This window comes from Pelodiscus sinensis, chromosome 4, assembly GCF_049634645.1.
Source record: "Pelodiscus sinensis isolate JC-2024 chromosome 4, ASM4963464v1, whole genome shotgun sequence".
Taxonomy (NCBI): Eukaryota; Metazoa; Chordata; order Testudines; family Trionychidae; genus Pelodiscus; species Pelodiscus sinensis.
The window spans coordinates 108762816-108785897 of NC_134714.1; the positions used below are offsets into that span (position 1 = coordinate 108762816).

A 23082-nucleotide genomic window follows, 5' to 3' on the forward strand; every position below is an offset into this window, starting at 1 on the left:
CAAAGAGGATGGAGAAAGGCTGTTCTCAGTAGTGACAGATGGCAAAACAAGGAACAATGGTCTCAAATGCGGTGGGAGAGGTTTAGGTTGGATATTAGGAAAAACTATTTCACTAAGAGTGGTGCAGCACTGGAATGGGTTACCTAGGGAAGCAGTGGAGTCTCCATCCCTAGAGGTGTTTAAGTCTCAGCTTGACAAAGCCCTGGCCGGGTTGATTTAGTTGGAATTGATCCTGCCGAGAGCAGGGGGCTGGACTTGCTCTATGGTTCTATGATTCTATGTACTGAATAACTCTAAATTATAATAAGCACTGGATCAAGTTGGGAGGAGAACATTGGCTGACAATCAAAGACCACAGGATTCCTTGGGGAAAAAAAATCTCTAGGCCAAAAATAATATGAGTGCGCAACAATAGCTGCAAGGGATAACATATGTGGAAAAACAAAGCCCATATCTGTCACCTCTGACATCCAAAGTAGGTAATATCAAACTCAGTCTTAAAAAAAGCCCTTTGGAAACTTAATACTGATAATGCTGCCAGATTTTAATGGTATGTGGTTGATTACCTAGAGAAGTTGCATTTAGATGGTTTGAAGAGGTTCAAGTATCTTGCCAGTGATACTAAAGTCCCATTGTACCAATACCTACACTGAAATGCATTTCAATCCATCCACTTAGAAGGAAAAGCAGAAAATTGTTAAACATCAAAAAAATTACTCATCATTCCCATGAAACTTTAGTGTCATTTCTCACCTACTATACAATTTTAAATTATGTGAGAGAGGGAGTGCACATTCATGGACATGTGGACTTTGGCATGGAAATTAAGGACAAGAACAGGGAAAGTATTTGCATCAGCAGTCCCTCTACTTAAGTATTCATGCTTATAAAAGAAAGCTATATTAAAATCCTCTGCCAATGGTACCTCTTTCCCTCCACCCTTTAAGGTTAAATACATCTTTGCTACAGAGATGGGGCAAATCCTAGAGAGAGTGTAATGAAACATTCAGATTGTGTCATGTATGGTGGACTTGTCCAAAAATTAGGACATTTTGGAAAGAGATTGGGAAGTTGAGTGTTTGTTTATTTAAAAAAAACATCAATGCTGTAGAGCTACAAAGGAACCGATTACCTGTTTCTTAGCCACAGCACAAATCACAATCACCAGTTCATGAAAGAGACACAACTCTCCTGGCCCAATTTTAAAATGTTGTGATTAAAATAGCTGACCCAGCATGTCAGATTTCCACAAACTGTGGGGAGAAGGTGTTTACCGAGAAATCTGTTTTTTACATGTAGAGAAAGGGGAAATTTGTTAAACTAATCCCTTACTTTAATTGGTGGAACTGTGAAGCTCCAATTTTAAAATATTTCTATAAATTTCTTGATTCCACTAACATAATTTTTAAAAATTTACTGAGACAAAGAAAATGTTATAAAGTATAACCTAGAAAAATATTTCAGTTTGTTTTCTAATATAGCAATATTGATAGAAGGTCCAGAGAAGAGCAACAACAATGATTAAATGTCTAGAGACCATGACTTATGAGGGAAGACTGGGCTTGTTTTGTTTAGAAAAGAGAAGACAGAGGAGACATGATAGCAGTTTTCAAGTATCTAAAAGGGTGTCATAAGGAGGAGAGAGAAAATTGTTCTCCTTGGCCTCTGATGATAGGACAAGAAGCAATGGGCTTAAATTGCAGCAAGGGAGGTTTATGTTGGACATTAGGAAAATCTTCTTAACTGTCAGGGTGGTTCAACACTGGAATAAATTGCCTAGGGAGGTTGTGGAATATCCATCACTGGAGATATTTAAGAGCAGGATGGATAGACATCTATCAGGGATGATCTTCACCAGGAGTGGTCAAGAAGCAGCTAGCTGGTCGAATCCTGCCTGCCAAGCCACTGGATCCAGCCTGCATCTGCCTCACCATCATGCTTACTACAGAGCATCTGCAGCCATTTAAACAGCAGGCTGCTAATTGCTATGCAGTCTGGGCAAGGAGGAGAAAGCTTTGCACGCTGTCCCCACCCAGTTTCTGTCCAACAGGAGCTGAGAAATTTTGCTGAAGACAGGGGCAGCAAATGCAATTTCCTCACTCTTCACTGTACCTCTGTGCTGGACCAGAGTCACGTGGAACAGCTCACCCAGTATACCAGCAGGGAGCCTGTCTCAGGTTCCTGCAGAGCTGCTGACTGGAAGATGTCTAGGTAAGCACCTCCCAGCCAGAACCTGCCTCTGGCACCTCACCCTCTCTCCTTCCCTCTTTCCCCCGCAACTACCTGCCCTAGGCCACCATCCAAATCCTCTGTATCCCTTCTCCCCATTTCCTCCAGGTCACAATTCCTTTCCTTCTTCCTAAAGAAGGGACAACTGGGAAATATGGATTCCATATTTACTCATTTATGGTCTTCATTGAAATACACTCCTTGCCATGTGTGTCAAATGGTTGCTGGCCACCCTTTGAAAATATGCCCACTCTCTGAATTTTCCTATTTTTTACTCCATAGAGCACACACAGGGATGAGCATTATTGCTCCTACACAGTAATTCTTCAAAGTAGTGGGTAAGAAGTTTGGAACTTGAAACTCCAGAGAGCACATTTGAAAAAGCAGACTAAAATTTGCAGATAAAAATCCATGCATACCCACAATAAGAACTAAGCAGTCCCATGATTTAAGCATGTGCAGCAACATTCTGATGATCAAAATGCTTACTTGTCAATGTGCATGACTGTCCTTTGCACTTAGCCATGTGCCCCCTCACTGTCACATGGCCCCTTTCAGGTTTTCAGAAGAGACACTTCTGCAAATGACAGGGAAGGGACATGGTAGTGCACTTAGGGACAATGCAGGAGTGCATCCAAATCTGCTCAGTGCATGCTGATTGTCAGGTAATGTGTTGAAAAATGACCAGTGTTCCCTATCATCATTAACATAAGAACAGCCATACTGGGTCAGACCACCGAACTATCCAGTCCAGTATCCTGTCTGCCAACAGTGGCCAATACCAGATGCCCCAGAGGGAGAAAACACTACAGACAATCCTCACGTGATCCCGCCCCTGTCACCCACCTCAACAGAAACAGAGGCGAGGGACACCATTCCTACCCATCCTGGCTAATAGCCATTGATGGACCTAACTTCCATGAATCTATCTAGCTCTTTTTTGAACCCTGTTAAAGTCCTCGTCTTCACCACATCCTCTGGCAGGAGCTCCATAAGTAAATATTTTCATAAATAAATGAAAGTAAAGTATATATGGGAGATGCAGCCTATCCCCATGTTCTTGCTTTTTCACCAAAGACAATTCTGTGTTTATCCCCAACAGAAAACACATGGTGATATTTACATTTGGCAATAGCAATATTCCACATTAAATCAGCGTTAATTGTTCAAAGTACAGCGCAGACCTTAACTCATCCCTGGTGAGAAGAGCGTTAAAACCCTTATTTTTACATATAGGGAAACTGACTCAGGGAGAAGTGGCTTTTGTGAGGTCACTCGGTGAGTCGGTGGCAGAACAGGGGACTTGCATTCTAATCCCAAATCATATCATTTGAGAAGACAGATACGTTCATTCCACTTTACTGCTGCTGGTAATCTCCCATGTCAGACATTCTAGCTGGGCTTCAGAACCTTTTTTTTTTTTAAAAAATCTCAAAAAAAATCTCTGAAATCATATGTACACTACTAACTTCAAAAAGAGTCCCCTATCTGAAAAGTTATCGTGTGAGAGAAGAGGCCTAACTAAAATTCGAATGACATATACAGCAGGGAAAACCCCTATAATTATGTTGGCTTGGGAAGGAAATGTATTAAGGTTGATTACTCCAGTATTGCCTTTAACCTCTTCTCCCTCTGAAATTACTATTTAAGTTTGCTAATTCAAAGTAAAATAAAGGAGTACAGAGAAATCCATGTAGAAAGAATGAGAAATGCCACAACTATCGCCTATAAACATTAAATAGCCTTCCTGACACCTTTACAAGGGTGACTGGTATTGTTGCCATCCCATTTTACAGATGAGGGAAAGGAGAGAATGCCAACACTGAAGTCAGAGTGCACGGACGGTTCATGTAGACACATTCAAACTAGCTGTAATGTACCTCTCTTGAGTACTAGAACAGGGAAGCTGCAGCAGTTCAGGTTTTCATGCAAGCTGTACAATTCTGCCCAGAATTCTGGGTAACTACAGAGGCAGCTAGTCTGTGGCTTGACTGCTCCATGGCTAGCTAAACTAAAACTAACTCAGGCATGTCTGCACAGGCTGGAATAACACCCTGTGACTGTGGTTCAGACATACCCTCACCTAGCATCACAAGAGTCACAGGAGACCGCATCAACACTTGATGCATCTACAATGCACCATTATTTTGAGATAACTAGTGTTATTGCGAAATAATGTGAGCATCTACACAGTCACTCCGTTATTTCAAAATTATTTTGAAACAACAGATGGCTTATTCCGAAATCTGTAAACCTCATTCTACAAGAAGAACGCCTATTCTGAAATAGCTATTTTGAAATAAGGCCTGTGTAGACTCTCCACTGCTGATATTTCAAAATAGCCCCTCACCAGAGCCATTCTAAGTTATTCCTCCCCAGTGCCTCCTGAGGCTCTAAATTAAGATAGCATGTCTACATGCTACCTGCCCCAAACTAATTTTGAGGCTTCCCTGCAGTGTAAACGTGCTATTTCAAAATAAGCTATTTCAGAATAACTATTCCGGAATGGCTTATTTCGAAGTATCCAGGCAGTGTAGGCATACCCACTGAGATTAACACTCAGGAGTTCTGCGCCGGACTCTGCTCTGTCCACTGAACCATGACTCTCCTTAGACATTTACTTTAAAAGGTTTCTTACAGAGCAGTGAAGACCTAGAGCCAGTGACTTCAGCTTTGTTACATAAAGGTTTGCCACACTTGAAAAGTGTCTTTAGATTTTTGAATTACTGTGGTACACTTATCGTAGAAGTAAGAAGACAGACAGACAGTCATAATGTTTCCTAACTGTTGGTAGTAGTTGAGCAGTAGGCCTTTTATTTCCCCTCCTCTCTGAAAAATATTGTGGCGTTTTTCTTACCTTTTCATATTGGAAGGGGAAATAAAAACCCCATGGCTGTACAGTGCTCTTCATTGGTAGATCTCAGAAGTGCTTTAAATTTGTGATCAGTATCTCCATTTTACAGAGAGGGAAACCAAGGCAGAGTGTAGTGAGCTGATTTGCCCACGGTCATGCTGCCTCCCCACAGTAGGAATCAAGTATAGTTACCAGTTATTGTAGAATTTGAACTTCCCCCTATACCAGTGTGTCCAAAACCCATGATTTCATCATGAGTCTAACATATTGAGTTTGTTTCTTAAAGGCCCAGTTCCTGTAGGCAAGTGATTAGAGAGACTCTTCTCTTTTAACAATTTTCTAGCCCGCTTGGCCACAAAGAAAAGCTTGACAATCATAGAATTGGAGAGGACCTTGAAAAATCATCAGGTCCAGACCCCTTCCCTCATGGCAGGGCCAAGCACCATCTAGATCATCCCTGACAGGTGTCTGTCTAACTTGCTCTTAAATGTCTCCAGAAATGGACTTCCACAACTCCTATAGGCAATTTATTCCTGTGCTTAACCACCCTGACAGTTAGGAAGCTTTTCCTAAGTGTCCAACCTAAACCTCCCTGACTGCAGTTTAAGTTCATTGCTTCCTGTCCTATCCTCAGAAGTTAGAGAATAATTTTTCTCTCAACCTTTTCAATATGATGTGACCTAAGAACACTCTAAATGTTCAAAATCCAAATTTAAAAAGTACCTCAAGTGGTTTTTAATGTATGTAATGATCTTTAAGACAATCCTTTCCTTTTTGTAGACCTGACTTGTGATTTTTGAATGCTTAGGGTAGAAATTCTAGGAGGCCCATAAGGAAACATAAGATTGATATAAAAACAGGGGAGATGGTAGAAGAGTCTACCAGAAAAGTACATTTGGAACACGCTCCATACTTATGTTTGGTGTGTTTCTCACTTGTAAGAAGGAAACAGCACAGACCTATATTGAGTAATTCCACATTGACTTCTGCCCTGGTTGGTCACTTGTATAAATGTAACAAATAGAAAATAGCCACATGAACAAATAATACTGTATTAGCATGGACAGAACCTGCTTATTCATTGACATGATTCTTATGCTAATAGAAATAAGCAGTCTCCTCCTGAGAGCTTTTTTTTTGCATTCAATGAGATCTGCAAAAATGGATCAGGTACAATGCCTCAAATAAAACCAACAGTAGAATAAGGTGATATCAGAAAGAAACAATCTTTGTTACAATTGTAGAGGGCATAAGATAGATGTAGTTTCAATGTACAAATACATCTGTGCACCATTTTTCAGCAGGGAGATATGCTTGAAAAAGCAGCAATTACTTCCTCAACCCTCCAGCATTACCAACTGGGTGAAAATAAATTACACAGACATTGGCTCATATACCTTGTGTTTCTGAAATTTTTCATAACAAGGCAAGTAAGACATGGAAATATTATGTTTCTTCCCAAAATATAATATAGCAAGCAAAGAATCTAGACAGACATGAGTACAGCACACATACTGAATGCAGTGCTAATAAATAGCAATAGAGACTTTCCAGTTTTCATGTGTGACAGTGAATTGGCTAACTGACTCTAAAGCATTAAACATGGTTAAATCAATCGCACTGCCACAAAGGAAACACATCTAAGACTATTTCTCTTGAAATTTCTGTTAATATACTAGGAGATGAAGGTAGAACAACAACTGCAAAACTTGGCATACACAGATTAGAATCAAGTATATCAGTGCCATGACGCTGTTACTTAGGACATGGCATAAGAGATGAAAAAGTGTCTGCTGTCTATGGGGGAGGGAGAGGAGGGAGATCACCAGGATTACATGCATACAAACACAGCATATTGTATAACTCATTCTTTCAAATGTGTGTTTGCATAAATATATCTATATACACACATTCCCAGTCTCCTCCACATGATCTCGGATACATTGTGAAACACATATAAAGTGATATGCCTACATTTCTAGTGATGTATATTGGAATTTCAGTCCAAGTTAAGGAGGTACACACTATGTATGCATGTTTACACCATTTAACCTTACACATAGGTAAAAGGGGTGGTATTCAACGCATTGTTTTTCTGTTCAGAGACCTTTCAAGGATTATTTCTTAGATTGTTTTTATCATACTGAAGCACTGTGGTGACAGTCCTAAATCCAGCCCAAAGTATACTAATTTAAAATTGTTTATAAGTATGGAGGGTGTTTTTATTTCAAGCTATGCCTTAAAAGACTATCAAATCACAATCATGAATCATGCTCAATTCTCTTTGTGCAAGTTACCTTGTATCCACGTAAAAAGCAAATTAATTGGACAAAAATTTAACATCATACATTCTATGGCTGAGGAAGAATGTAAATTAGTGTATCTTGACACAAAACACAGTCTAAACCTTTCTAATTGCCTCATTGGGAGCACCTGAAACAGTATTTTCAGCTCTGTGTTGCACATTTGTAATACAGAATGTTTCCGATTTCTTGCCTGAAAGTATCACTATTCCACCACAACCTAGAACATCTGAAGTCCTTGCAACCTGCACATCTTTGGCTCTATCATTTTTAATGATGGAAAGTCCAAGTATTAACTCTGAACTGAAACTAACAAGGTTTGTATGAACAATTGTCATCAAATCCTCGAAGTATGTTCTGAACAAGTCCAGGAAATATCTGTATGGAAATAGCTAACCCCACATCAAATAATATCATCATTACCTTGTGCTACCCTAGTGGAACTAACCTCACTTTAAAAGAATAGGTGAAACAAACATTCTAATTTTCAATGAACATCAGGTCTAACAGAAAGAGCCGTGCGTACCTAGAAGACCCGTATTTCTAAAGTAGGATTCTAATTTTCAAGGCAATAGTAGTCATTATTAATAATTGGAGTCTAATAGCTTTGCCTTGCTTATCACACCAGAAAGAGGCAAGGTAAAAAATTAAGACGCACAATACCTGTCATAACTCCATCGACTGTACGACATTGTCCTGTTGCTGCTGACACCATCCATTCTCTGGGTGTCAGCTACAGTGCTTCTGTTATCACCTGATTTTCCTGCACACAGCCACTGACTTTCTATGAGAATTAGCAAGAGGGATGACCAAGAAGGTTGTTGTTTACAAAAGACGACACTTATCTCTGAAAACCAGCCGATTGCAAGGATGCTGAATGATACCTACAGCTGTGCAAGGTGGGACCAGAATTAAATGCACAGCCACTGATTCAGTTGGGACTCTCAATCTAAGGAATGTACCATTGTCTTTTCAGGAGGTAGGGAATTGCTCTCTAGCTGTAGTTTATGTTCTGTGCAAACAACAGGAGGATGTTTTCAGCAGACTGTAAGGCTCAGCTGTGTTCAGGTGAAACCCATGTAATGATGCTAAGCTGCTTTAAAGATCCTCTGTAAATAATGATGAGTAGAAAGGGTTCACGTACCTCCTGCTACAGCACAATTTCTTTTTTATTTATTCTTGTTTCCACAGATACAGCTCCATCTTTCTGACATCACCCACCCTCTGTCCAATAGCCTAATCCCTGGATCTTTCAAACATTATCCTGCAGACAGACAATCAAATTCTCTGCGTACAGAAGTACAGACCTCTAAACCTCAGTGGCAGCATTCAGCGTGTCAGCTTTGCAAAGATCCCCCGCCCTCGCTGGCAGAAAGAGCCCAGTCAGTTAAACATATCTGAGAATGACAGCCTTATCCATTTCAGATGAGAAGAGCCAGTTTATAGGGTCCTGATCCAAAGTCCCTTGAGGCCAAAGGAGATCAGGCCCTCAATCAGCATTCCAGTATTCTTCAGCTCTCACCATTCTGGAATTAGAGTGGAAATTCTTTAAACATGTGGCACGTTACACTTCGCTCATTTGTTTCATACAGCGTAAGCATAGCAGGCAGAAGGCAGATCTTCCCATGTTTCCTATAGGACAGCATCAGCACATTTCTAGCAGGCTGCTGTGACTGCCTCTGGATGGAAAGAACACATTCCACAAGAGATTCCATTTTGCAAATGTACAATAGATACAATTTACTCCAATGCTGAAGTTCCCAGCTGCAGAATGCATTTGCTTCAGGAAGGATTTGTTTTTGAAAGTGAGCCTCATCGGTTGGGGGCATCTCGCTCCTCCACAGGCTTGCTGACTAACACTAAGTCACTGCAAGGAGCTGAGCTCAGGCCAGTGTGGCTCTCACAGCACTCAACAGGAAGAACCATTTACAAGGAGCACTCTGGATGGCTTTTCCAAGCACACAGCATTTCTTCCTGCCCCTTCAGAAGAGTGTGTAGTACCAACATTATGGATGGTACCCATAAAGCTGGATTTCAAAAGCTAAAATGAGTTTGCCATGAACATCTTAATATACCCTTCATCTCCAAGTAGAGACAGCCTTTAGAGCCCCCACTGCCTTTAAGACCAGCTTCCTCCATCCCCCAGGTTTTAGGGGGAATATTCCCAGCTTCCATGCCAACAGAAGATATGGACATCGCCTTGGAAACCAATTTAGTGCTACGAAAGTTTGTCCTTGAATCTCTCTCAAGATCAAAGGCTATTCACAGTGCCCAGGGCTGTAGGACCCATGAAACATATGCGCCCAAGTCCCTTGGTTGTGGAAGAACCACAGGCTGATTTACAACCGGGGGCAGCAGTGCCACCCAGATAACCAATGGTAACTGAAGGGTGAATGGGGCAGGGTTGCTGCAAGCTTTCTCCCTGCTAAGCCATCTGCTCTACTGAGCAATGAACATGGCTTCAGCACAATTTGCAAGGGGCCAGCATCGTGCTGTGGACTAAATATGCGGCTGGAAGAAAGAACTTGTGCTGTTCAGTTCCAGGTCTGACTTCCTTGATGGAGCGGACACATTTTGGAGATCACCCAGACCAGGAAGGGATTGTGTCACTGCCAGACCTGTCCCCCTGGCTGCTACTGTGCTTTGCAGCTTTCAAGGCTAATGATACTACACACACACTTTATATAAGTGTGTGAGTGCACATGTGTGTAGTATGATCCTTGAGAGCTCATGAGACATACATACATATTTATTAGTCTTTAAGGTGCCAGAGAACTACTCGTTTTTAAAGTTACAGACTAACACGGTTATCCCCAGACTCATCTACACTGCTGTTTTTAGCCCTGTAGCATCAAGCCACAAGCCAGGCCTAAGTCTTTTTAAGACTAAGGTTTACATTGCTCTAGCACTGCAAAGGGGTTTAAGGGTTGGTCTGCTCCCTATAATTTTCCCCCATTTTAAGGCCTTTTTATAGTGCCAGAAGGTTACAAAAGGGACCTTAGTGCAAAATAAAAATCAAGTCTAACATTTTGTTCCTGCTCACATTCTCAATTCCAATGGATGCTGCTAATTATTCCATTCTGCAAGCAGGTCCATACCATTATGGCCTTTCCCTCAGATTACAGTCAATATATAATTCAAACTGCTGTTGGATGTTTGTTTGAAGGAGCTTCTAAAAGGTTTGAAATCTAGAAGCCTCTATTAACTGGCTGAGACTCAGGGGGAGGGGCTTCCAGAGCTATAAAAGCCTGTGAATCAGCGACCAGGAAGCTTGCAAACAGGAGCAGCTAACGGAGTTTGGAGAGGGAGGTTAGAGGGCACTAGTGACTTCTGACCTTTAAAACATAACTCTTATAATAATCTATATTCCAGAGATTTAAAAAGAAGCCCAGTTTATTCTTAAACTTATTCATAAGAAAAATGGAGACAGAAGCTCAGCAGCAGAGTGGGGGCTATCCTGTTTATTGTGTCGAGTGTAACATGTATGATTACCTGCCCTGTGGGCGGGTGGAGTATGTGTGCACCCGTTGCAAGGAGCTCCTGACCCTCAGAGACCGAGTTCGGACTTTGGAGGCCAGAGTGGCTGAACTGGAGGAGCTAAGGGAGCTAGAGAGCTATGTTGATGAGACTTTCCGGGACACTGTAGTACTGTCCCACCTCCAGTCTGAGAGCCCCAGTGCTCTTAAGGAGGATGAAAGTCTCAAGGGAACAAAGCATTCAATGGGAGCAGAGGGAAACCATCCCGTAGTTGGGACCCTCCTCCCAGAGGATGTTGTGGTATCCTCTCGCACTGAGGATACCTCTGATGGGGAGGGAATGCCAGTTAGGAAGAGGCAGGTGTTAGTAGTGGGTGATTCGATCGTTAGAAACATAGATAGTTGGGTTTGTGATGACCGGGAGAACCGTATGGTCACTTGCCTGCCTGGTGCGAAGGTCGCGGATCTCTCGAGGCATCTAGGTAGACTTATGTGTAGTGCTGGGGAGGAGCCGGTGGTCATGGTACATGTAGGTACCAATGACATAGGGAAGGGTAGGAGAGATGTCCTGGAGGCCAAATTTAGGCTGCTAGGAAAGATGCTGAAATCCAGGACCTCTATGGTGGCACTCTCGGAAATGCTTCCAGTTCCACGCACAGGGCCAGGTAGGGAGGCAGAGCTTCAGAGTCTCAATGCATGGATGAGACGATGGTGTAGGGAAGAGGGGTTTGGATTTATTAGGAACTGGGGACATTTTTGGGAGGGGGGAGCCTATACAGGAAGGATGGGCTCCACCTAAACCAGGGTGGAACCAGACTGCTGGCACTAAACATTAAAAAGGCCGTAGAGCAGTTTTTAAACTAAGAGATGGGGGAAAGCCAATTGGTGTGGAGATGCACGTAAATCGGAGGGAGACTTCTCTTAGAGGAGAATCCATTGATAGAGATTCTCTAAGCTGTAGTCAGAAAGAGAGGAGGGGAGAGGACAAACCATGGGCCAGAGCAGACAAACAACCGCATATAAACGAATCCAATGCATCAGGGAAGGGCAGACAAATAAGCAGTGGCAAATTTTTAAAGTGCTTCTACACAAATGCTAGGAGTCTGACTAATAAGATGGGTGAACTAGAGTACCTCATATTAAAGGAGGAGATTGACATAATAGGCATCACTGAAACCTGGTGGAATGAGGAAAATCTGTGGGACACAATCATACTGGGTTATAAAATATATAGAAAGGATAGAGCAGGCCGGGTGGGTGGCGGAGTGGCACTGCATGTGAAAGATAATGTAGAATCAAATGAAATAAATATATTAAATGAATCAACATGTCCCATAAAATCGCTATGGATAGTAATTCCATGCTCCAATAAGAAGAAATTAGCAGTAGGGATATATTACCGACCACCTGACCAGGACAGCGATACTGATATTGAAATGCCGAGGGAGATTAGAGAGGCTACCAAAATAAAGAACTCTGTACTAATGGGGGATTTTAATTATCCCCATATTGACTGGGATACATGTCACCTCAGGAAGAGAAGCAGAGATAAAATTTCTCAATGGCTTAAATGACTGCTTCTTAGAGCAGTTGGTGCAGGAACCCACAAGGGGAGAGGCAATTCTCGATTTAGTCCTGATTGGAGCACAGGATCAGGTCCAGGAGATAACAGTTACAGGACCGCTTGGGAATAGTGACCATAATATAATAGCATTTAACATTCCTGTGGTGGGAAGACTGCCTCAGCATTTAATTTCAAAAAGGGGAATTGCACAAAAATGAGGAGATTAGTTAAACAGAAATTAAAAGGCACAATGACTAGAGCCAAATCCCTGCAAGCTGCATGAAAACTTTTTAAAGACACCATAATGGAGGCCCAACTTACATGTATACCCCAAATTAAAAAACATAGCAAGAGACCTAAAAAAGAGTCACCGTAGCTTAACCACCATGTAAAGGAAGCAGTAAGGGACAAAAAGGTATCTTTTAAGAAGTGGAAGTCCAATCCTAGTGAGATAAATAGAAAGGAACATAAACACTGTCAAATCAAGTGTAAAAATGTAATAAGAAAAGCAAAAAAAGATTTTGAGGAACAGCTAGCCAAAAACTCAAAAAGAAATAACAAAATGTTTTTAAGTACATTAGAAGCAGGAAGCCTGCTAAAAAACCTGTGGGTCCCCTAGATGATCGAGATATAAAAGGAGCAATCAAGGATGATAAAGCCATTGCGGATAAACTAAATGATTTCTTTGCTTCAGTCTTCACGGCTGAGGACGTTAGGGAGATTCCCAAATCTGCACCATCCTTTGTGGGTGATGAATCTGAGGAACTGTCCCGGATTGAAGTGTCATTAGAGGAGGTTTTGGAACAAATAGAAAAACTTAATGTTAACAAATCTCCGGGACCAGATGGCATTCATCCAAGGGTTCTAAAAGAACTCAGATGGGAAATTGCTGAACTATTATCTGTGGTTTGTAATCTATCCTTTAAATCGGCTTCCGTACCTAATGACTGGAAGGTAGCCAACATGACACCAATATTTAAAAAGGGCTCTAGAGGCGATCCTGGCAATTACAGACCGGTAAGTAACTTCAGTACAGGGCAAATTAGTCGAAACAATAGTAAAGAATAAAATTGTGAGGCATGTAGAATAACATAATTTGTTGGGGGAAAGTCAACATGGTTTCTGTAAAGGGAAATCATGTCTTACTAATCTATTAGAGTTCTTTGAAGGGGTTAAACATGCAGACAAGGGGGATCCAGTAGATATAGTATACTTAGATTTTCAGAAAGCCTTTGACAGGGTCCCTCACCAAAGGCTCTTGTGTAAATTACATGGCCATGGGATAAGAGGGAAGGCCCTTTCTTGGATTGAGCACTAGTTAAAAGACAGGAAAGAAAGGGTAGGAATAAATGGTAAATTATCAGAATGGAGAGGGGTAACTAGTGGTGTCCCCCAAGGGTCAGTCCTGGGACCAATCCTTTTCAACTTATTCATAAATGATCTGGAGAAAGGGGTAAGCAGTGAGGTGACAAAATTTGCGGATGATACAAAACTGTTTAGGATAGTCAAGACAGAAGCAGACTGTGAGGGACTCCAAAAAGATCTCACCAAACTGAGTGATTGGGCAACAAAATGGCAAATGAAATTTAATGTGGATAAGTGTAAAGTAATGCACATCAGGAAAAATAACCCCAACTATATGTACAGTATGATGGGGGCTAATTTGGCTATGACAAATCAGCAAAGAGAGCTTGGAGTTATCGTGGATAGTTCTCTGAAAACTTCCACACAGAGTGCAGCGGCGGTCAAAAAGGCAAATAGGATGCTAGGAATTATTAAGAAAGGGATAGAAAATAAGACACAGAATATCTTACTGCCCCTGTATAAAACTATGGTATGCCCACATCTTGAATACTGTGTACAGATGTGGTCTCCTCACCTCAAAAAAGATATTTTGGCCTTGGAAAGGGTTCAGAAAAGGGCAACTAAAATGATTAGGGGTTTGGAATGGGTCCCATCTGAAGAGAGGTTAAAGTGACTGGGACTATTCAGTTTAGAAAAGAGGAGACTGAGGGGGGATATAATAGAGGTATATATAATCATGAGTGGTGTGGAGAGGGCGGATAAAGAAAAGTTATTTATTAGTTCCCATAATAGAATAACTAGAGGACACCAAATGAAATTAATGGGTAGCAGGTTTAAAACTAATAAAAGAAAGTTCTTCTTCACACAGCGTGTTGTCAACCTGTGGAACTCCTTGCCAGAGGAGGCTGTGAAGGCTAGGACTATAACAGAGTTTAAAGAGAAGCTAGATATTTCATGGAGGTTAGGTCCATAAAAGGCTATTAGCCAGGGGATAGAATTGGTGTCCCTGGCCTCTGTTTGATAGAGACTGGAGAAGGATGGCAGGAGACAAATCGCTTGATCATTGTCTTCGGTTTACCCTCTCTGGGGCACCTGGTGCTGGCCACTGTCAGCAGACAGGATACTGGGCTAGATGGACCTTTGGTCTGACCCAGTATGGCCGTTCTTATGTTCAAGCCTGATAGAGTTAACGTGATGAGTACTGGCACCTCTGACCAGTAATGCCTGAGGAGGCGGGAGCTGGCATTATTATTTCTCATTCCTCTCTCTCTTTTTCTCTCTCTCACATCTATGAATTTATAATTTGTTGCATTGTTCCATCTTTTTTTCTCCTGTTTAACTAGTTGGTTAAGTCTCTTTCTTTTCATCGCCTTTTAGGATGCTGAGAATTAGAGTGAACTGAAAAGCAATTTAAATTTTGACTTGCAACATTTGTTTTCGCCTCTCCTCAGAACAAAGTCAACATTTTAAAATTTTCAGGGGAACAGAAACTCCTAAAGGCTTATGTTCTAAGACAGCAAAAGATTTTATTTTGACACTTTCCCAATCAAAATGCTTGGATAGTCCTGAAATCAAAATATTTAAGTTCACTTTCTTGACATTATCCAAAAAATAAGAATAGAAAATTTTAAAGAAGTTTTGGATATTTCAATTTGCAGAAACTGCCAGTTCTCTTGCAAAATAATTCAGACAGAAAATTCCCCTCGCTCAATGGAGGTGAGTGCAGGTCCAATTATACAGGGAAGAGATACTGAAAGCAGCCTCCATGAGATCCAGCCTGTTTTCCAGCCACTCCCATTCCTGTCTCCAACTCATGTAGATAAGGCTACAAAGCAGGAGCAGATCTCCAGCAGAAGCTGATGGGAGGTGATTATTGGGGCACAGAGAGATGAAAGAATTAAGAAAAAGACATTTTATTTTAAGGAGAAGGTTGACTTTGCCTAATGGCATAATGCCATAATAGTCTTTGAATTTACAGATTATGAATTTATTCATGGAATAGATTGCTTTTTTTCCCCACTTTAACTTTTTGGAGAACCGAGTTTTGATTTATTTTGGCTTCCTCTCTTTTTTCATACGTGATTATTTGAATTTATACTCCAGTTAGCATATGATCAAATTAGCCAGTGTTTCTTTATTATGTTGATTTTAGAACATCTTCAATAAAAGTTTGTTCAAAATGCAACATATTTAGCCACACATTTCTTTTTATAACAAAGGGTCATTCCTATTTTCTCATTCCTGCACTTCAGAAGTTACTATTTTAAAGCTTTAATCTATGAGATCAATGGTGGATCTGAATGGTGGATGTGAATTAGTATAGAAATCAGACCTGGGAATGATCTGTTAGGTCAACTATTCCAATTCCCCATAACATTTTAGATACACTTAGTACAATAAAGTGTATAAAACAACGTCAGGATTTTCTGGCTGTTCAAAATGCAGCTTGACTTCTGCTTTAATGTAAAACTCATCAATCAAGGAACATCCCTTATGCAAGTATTAAAAATAAATTCAGATTTTAAATTTAGAATATTCGAAAATTACCAATTTAAAAAGCACAATTTCCTTAAAAATGAGTTCTAGTGGTGATTTTTAGTCCCATTGTCAGGCCTGTTCATAAAAAATGAATACTAATATCACACATGGGCTATTTTGTGACCCATGTAAATGAATTAGGGGCTCCTGCTCCAATTCCTATTAAAGGAATGTTCTGGAGACGGCATTAACTGATACCCTTATTAGAAGTCTAAAGAAACAATGATCAAAGACTCAACTGCCCTCTCAGACCCTAGAGGTTTCAACTACCCTCATGTCCCTTCACAACTAGGATGAGGCACATTGGCAGGGCAGTCTGCCACAGAGGCTTGCACTGCCACAGCCTCCACCCTCTGCTCACGAGCTATTGACCCAGTTCCTTGAGGGTTAAGGAGGAAAAATTCACAATCCCTAGATTAAGAAACCCTTTCCCAAATCAATAGTGATGATTCTATGTTCATTTATTCATAAAAAGCAAATTCATTACATGTAACATACCACTGGAAAGATCCTTAACCTTTCTCTAATTCCTCTTTTTATTAAAATACGATGTCATGTGCTTAGCTATCTAAAAAAACAACTGAAACCTGAGGCACAATTGCATCTTGTGAAGACTGCATTACAGCCTGGCCGCAGCAGACCAGCAAACAATGTATATGAGGTGTTTTAGTTTGCAAACTGACCCTGATAAATTGTAAAACTCTTACATGTGTTAGTTATATTCAAAATAAATAATCTGAAAGCTTTTAAATAAATAGTCATTAGCAAATCCTTTGTGAATATTTAGAATTCATGCTGAATTTGTGTGTAAATTGCATGGCTTTTTTTCTTTGCTCCCTGATTACTAGCAAAACTGAGCAATTTGAAAAGCCCAAGTTTTACAATTGAATACATAATTTGAAATTTCCAAGGATCCTCACAGGAGGAACCTAAGTACTTAATGCAGAAAGTAAATTCCATCAAATTGACATGCACTTTTGAACTCTCTATTTTTTTCCCATTTACCACTATCGTATTTGCTACCAAAATAGCATGTGAACAATCTGAAAAATTTCTAGAGTTAACAGAGAAAGTTGCAAAATGTGGCAATATAGGTTTTATAAATGTTCCTCTTAAAAAAATTAAAGTAAGTTACAAACTAGATAACTCTCAGATTAAAATAAACCTTTATTAAGTCTGTCCCAAATATGTGGTCCACCCCATAGAGGAAAACTGAGCATTAAGAATGTTCCCAAACTGACTGCAATTACAAGACACTACAAATCCACCAATTAAGGGAAAGATAGCTTCTAAAAGCTATAAGGATAATTCAGAGGTAGAATTAGGCAGAGTCCAGATCCATAAATGTAGTCAGATCTCTAAACCCCATGTTTAAGCACCTCAATCCTGGGTGTAGGCATCCAACTCAGTAGTTTTGGCACCACGGCAATCCATACATTCCTGGCAAACCTTCTATGTGCCTAAACTCACTTGGCACCTAAATTTCTGCCTCTGGGTATGAGCGCAGCTGCCTCACTCATGACAGCCATGTACCTTCTTCCACCTTAATCCCAGAGCAATCCACAAGCCAGGGGAAGATAGGCATTTAGCTGCTTTAGTCACAAGTGGGACTCAATCTGATAGGTAGCTTTTGAGCACACCTACCAGATAAGATCCTATTTGAAACCTGGCCAGAGGTGGTGATGCCACTCTCCACCTTACAATTCTTAGCCCAGAGGGGCCATCCACCTGGGCTGTGGGAGAGATCCTGAGTCAATTTCCCCTTTTCGTCAGAGGGCAGCAGAGGATTTGAACAGGGCTCTCCAACCTCACCACAGAGTGCCCTCTGCTATGAGCTAGTCTGATGCAGAGTTCCCTCAGCTTCTCCTGCTGAGGCGGTTCCACTGGCGATCAATAATGAAACGTGATTGGAGAAGGGGGACTAAATCCTGGCTCTGATAAATGGGTGTCCTAACAACCAGATCAGAGTCTCTCCTATTCTCTTTTGCCCAATGACTATTTATATATTTATCTGGAGTGGAACAGGAGAACCGCATAAGATATCCCACAGCTAAGTGGTAGACCTCGGTCCCTCAAGAGGGGAGAGACTGGGGCTTCATTTCAGATTTTGGTAGCGGGGTGCCAACCTGTGCATGCCATTATGGGGGGGAATAAAAGCATGGGATGCGGACTGAGGACAGAGGCTTTAGCAGTGTTACTGAGCATGCTCTGTACAAGCTAAGCAGCAAATGGGGAGGAGGGAACCAACCCCATTTGTCATCCACCGCACATGCATCATTTCTATCCAGGAGCTACCAAGATACTGGAAAACTCTACTTTTTTTGGCAGACAACTTAGTAGTTAGCTGATAGGAGCACTGTATCTAATTCCTATATAAAAAAGAAAATTAAATAAATATTAGACCCACTCAGCTCTCACTCTAACATAGTCTGACATCTTGTGGCAAGTCACGTAAGGGACACTGGTTAGCCTTAACATTTGAATGTGTAGTCTTACTTTGTTACTAACTTTGTGGAGACACACACCCCATCAGGATGCCTGGGCTCTACCTCAGCTCTGGAAGGGATGTGGAGTCTATTGGGTTACAGCAAGAAGACAGATACATTTCAGCTCTATATAAGAACATCAGAATGACCATACTGGGTCAGAGCAAAGGTCCTTCTAGCCCAGTATCTTCCAGGAGTGGCCAATGCCAGGTGCTTCAGAAGGAATAAACAGAAGAGGCATCATCAAATGATCTATCCCCCTGTTACTCATTGCCAGCTTCTGCCAAACAGAAACTAGGGACACATCTCTGCCCATTCTGGCTAGTAGCTATTGATGGGCCTTCCTCTTAACTTATTTTGTTCTTATTGGAACCCTGTTACAGTCTGGGCCTTTCCACCATCTCCTGGCAAACAGTTGCACAAGTTCATTTTTCACAATCATTTAGTAAGTTTGTTTTAAATCTGCTGCCTATAAATTTAATTGGGTCAGCTTGATGTGTTATGTTAGTGAAGGAATTAATAACATTTTCTTACTCTATTTTTCTACACCGTTCATGATTTTCTAGACATCTAACATATCCCCCCCGCCACCCTTTAGTCATTTCTTTTCCAAGCTGAAAAGTCCCAGTCTTGTTAATCTTTCCTCATATGGAAGCTGTTCCTTACCTCTAATAATTTCTGTTACCCTTTCTGTACCTTTACCAAATACAATACATCTTTTATTAGATTGCATATAGTATCCAAGATGTGGGCATCCAATGACTTTATGTAGGAGCACTATGGTATTTTTGGCTTATTGTATATTCCTTTCCTAATGAGTCCCAATATTCCTTTAGCTTTTTAGGTTTTAGACTGCCACTTCACATTGAATAGATGTTTTCAGGGAACTACCCACTAATTCCAAGCTCTCTTTCTTGAGTGGTAGCAGCTATTTTGTATCTATAGTTAAAGTAACGTTTTCCCATGTGCATTACTTTGCACTTAACAGTGAATTCCATCTGCCTTTGTCTTGCCCTATCACCCAATTTTGTGAAATCCCTTTGTAGCTTCTTGTAGTCATTTTTTGATTACAGTAGTCCTTGTCCCCCCCTTTTTCAAGAATGTTTGTAAATTTAACACAGTAATCCTAATCCAAATACCTGCAGCACAACATTTATTCCTACTATTCCCCACCTATCTTTTAAGTGCAATACCCAGCCATGTTTTCATGATGATCTAACAGTCCTTCAATTACTGGAATGTCCAGCCTTTTGTTATTCTAAATCACCCACCTTTTTCTTTTTACAACAAACTCCCAGCTCCAAAGGCAAAGGTGCAAGCAGCTCAGACTCCGTTCCATTTCAGAACTGCCCCTGGAGTCAAGAAATGCAGCTTTAAGCAGACCAGAAGTATAAAATCCAGTAGATTCAAACTTAGAAGCAGGGGCTACTGCCCTCCCACGCCTCCTGTAAATGGTGCCCTTGCGAAGGAAAATTGAACCTGGGTCTCCCACATCTCGTGTGCATGCTGTAACTCCTGGGCTAAAAATTAGTAAGTGAGGGCTGCAGCCACCAACACCGCCTGCTCCTCCTCCAGACATTTTATGTGGAACATGACAGGAGACTAACACATTGTCACAAGAAATTGTATCGATAACCCAGCAAGTATTTAAGGGATTGAAACAGGCTGGCATCATTTGCCTGTAATTCCCGTTAGCAGATACTGACTCTAGTGGAAAAGAATTAAATAGGTTCTTCTGATGCATTCAATTTTAAGGGCGTTGATAAAGGCCCCTTAGGAAGAGGAAACCTAGAGTCCTGAGACAGCGAGCCCTAGCAGCAGCCAGTATTGGGGAGAAATTAGACTTGGTAGCTAGTTTCTTAATAAAATCAAATGGGAGGAAAGCCTCAAGCCTGAGTTTCCATTATGAATGAACTAAATGAGTAGAACCATCAGGTAAGGCCAATGATTAAATAAATACGAGAAGATAAACATTTTCCTCATTTTCACCTGATTTTTTCTTATATCCCAATCTAGATTTAAATACCATCCATTTAGTAAACTGATAATACACACCTTAGTTCAATTTTGTACACCAAGAATCCCACTTCGGGTGCAGTAAAGCTCAAAACATCTCTTACTTCACTGAGAGCAATGCAAAACCATCACAGACTAGAAATGTTCGATGCAGCTTGGCATGAGCAGAGACTTCTTAAAATGTATTTTGAGCCAAACTCTGTTCTACTCACACAAAGCACCCTCCGTGCAGGTTTTGGCATTGTGTGTGCTCAGAATCAGTCATTTGGGCTCAGCCAAGGAACAGGAGAGCAAATATTTTAGGCTACGACTGACAGATTTTCCAAATCGAACATCTTGCCGTAGGAATTTGCATGTATACCACAGGTACAGACACCAATCAGATAGTCTCTGCAGGTGCTATTTTCATATTTCCAGTGGACATTTGAAAGCTAGTTTTGGAAAATTTGGTCCATTCAGTTCAACCAGTAAGATAGCTCTCAAGTGCTGATATCAAAAGTTTAAACCAGTGGTGGGCAACCTGCGGCCAGCATGCGGCCCATCAGGGCTCCGTGTGCTGCTTGCAAGACTTAACTGTTGCCTATGCACAGTATTGCCGGATTCTGCTCGTTTCTGTCAGTATGGTATTTTTTCCTACCAGCATTACTGAAGTGCCACACACACACACACACACAAAGTAAGGGCGCACCAGTGAGGTACAAGGTCATTGCATACAACTCTGACTGAGACTTGTGCTTCCTCTGCAGCCCAAGCACTGCTATGGTTCAATCTCAGGTCCGTACACAGGAATTTCTGCGGGGGGGGGGGTTGTAAATGTGGACCGCAAGGGTGTAAACATACCCTCCTCTCTTGGTCCCCCAAGTAAGCATGCTCCAGCCAGCCAAGAGAAGGCAGGAGCAACATGCTGTCTGAGCCTCCTTCCCTCATACTCTGTCTGGCCCGGGAAAGGCTGGAGCTGATTCCCCCACCCCAGGAGTGAGGCTCAGCCCTGCCCCCAGCCTTGCGCCTGGGGAAGGTGGGGAAATCAGCCCCAGTCTTCCCCCAGTCAGCCAGCCAGAGCACCCTTGCTTGAGGTATCATGGGGGGAGGCGCGTTCACCCCCCCCCCATGAATGGGTGTCAATCAGCACATCCCACAAATTCTAGGTGCACAAGCACAGTTGGCAAAACTACCCTGGCCTGGGAGACTGTCTAGGTTACAACAATCTTGCGGCCCACTGAGATGAAGTGGGCTGCTCACTAGCCTAGGTTTGCCCATCACTGTTTTAAATTGCTAAACACATGCATTTCAGACCTGAAGTTTTCCCCTGGTGCAAAAATTCTAGACCGTGTTGCACTTTATTAGGTAAAAATGCTACTGGATTTATTTTCCTGCAGGTAAGAGAGCTTAAATGGCTTTCTAAATGAATTGAGGATGATCAATGTAAAATTTCAACATATTTGCTCTGCTATATTGGGAGACTGATAAATTATACTGAGGTTCCTTGATACTAGGCATTGTATACACATAGGGATGTTCCCTGCCTTGATTAATTTTGAGGATTCAGAAGGAGTTCAATTTTTTGGTCAAAAGCCCTATTGCATTTCAGCACTGGAAAGTCCTGATTCCCTTTCTATATTATACAGTTTGTACAATGCCCTACTCCAATTATATTCCTCAGTTGTGGGGCAAGCACTGTGCTAAATACTGAAACAGGTCAGAGTTATCCATCATTTTGAAATTTATTTTCTCTTCCCAGAAAATACATCATCTTGCCTGGAAAATGAGCTTGACTTATCCAAGTACTGGAGATAATTAAACTGGCAGACGAAGATGAAGCAGTGGACAGTTTCTCTGCATTTCCATACCAGTGTCTATCATACTGACGCACACACGATTCAGAGTCAGTGGAGCACGGATAATGTATGTGAACCATCTGTTCAGTGCTTGATAGCAGCAAGGAGGGAAAGGGGAAAGAAATCAGTTCTTGGGCTGTATATATTCCTGCAACACTGTGAAGTTTAAATCCCTCTCCCCATACATCCGCTAATTTGGGTCAGAGGAATGGAACGCCAGCCTTGGCGAATGCAGTCTTCTACTCTGCAGACAAGGCACCCCGTTGGTCAGTGGCAACATACCCAGCAGTGTGGCTCAGTTCTGAGTTAGTAGGACAAAGCAGGGAAAGGATAGTGTCTCCCTATGCCTAGTGTACCGGGAAGGCTGACAAAAAGTGCCAATTAGAGCTGATTATGGTGCTTGCTGGTTTTTATGTGGACTCCTACCCAGCAGGAAACAAACATACACCAGCTTGTCCGCTAGATCCCTTGGGTGT

General features: G+C 41.5%; 1 long non-coding RNA gene across 1 annotated transcript in view; it reads left to right on the forward strand.

The window, feature by feature from the left end:
• The window catches only part of LOC142829223 (uncharacterized), a 96539-nt gene extending 87517 nt beyond the window's left edge, over positions 1-9022 (forward strand). The window contains exon 3 of the long non-coding RNA XR_012903639.1: positions 8578-9022. This is a non-coding gene — a long non-coding RNA (uncharacterized LOC142829223). The remainder of the gene's footprint in view (positions 1-8577) is intronic.
• Positions 9023-23082: the final 14060 nt, after the last annotated feature.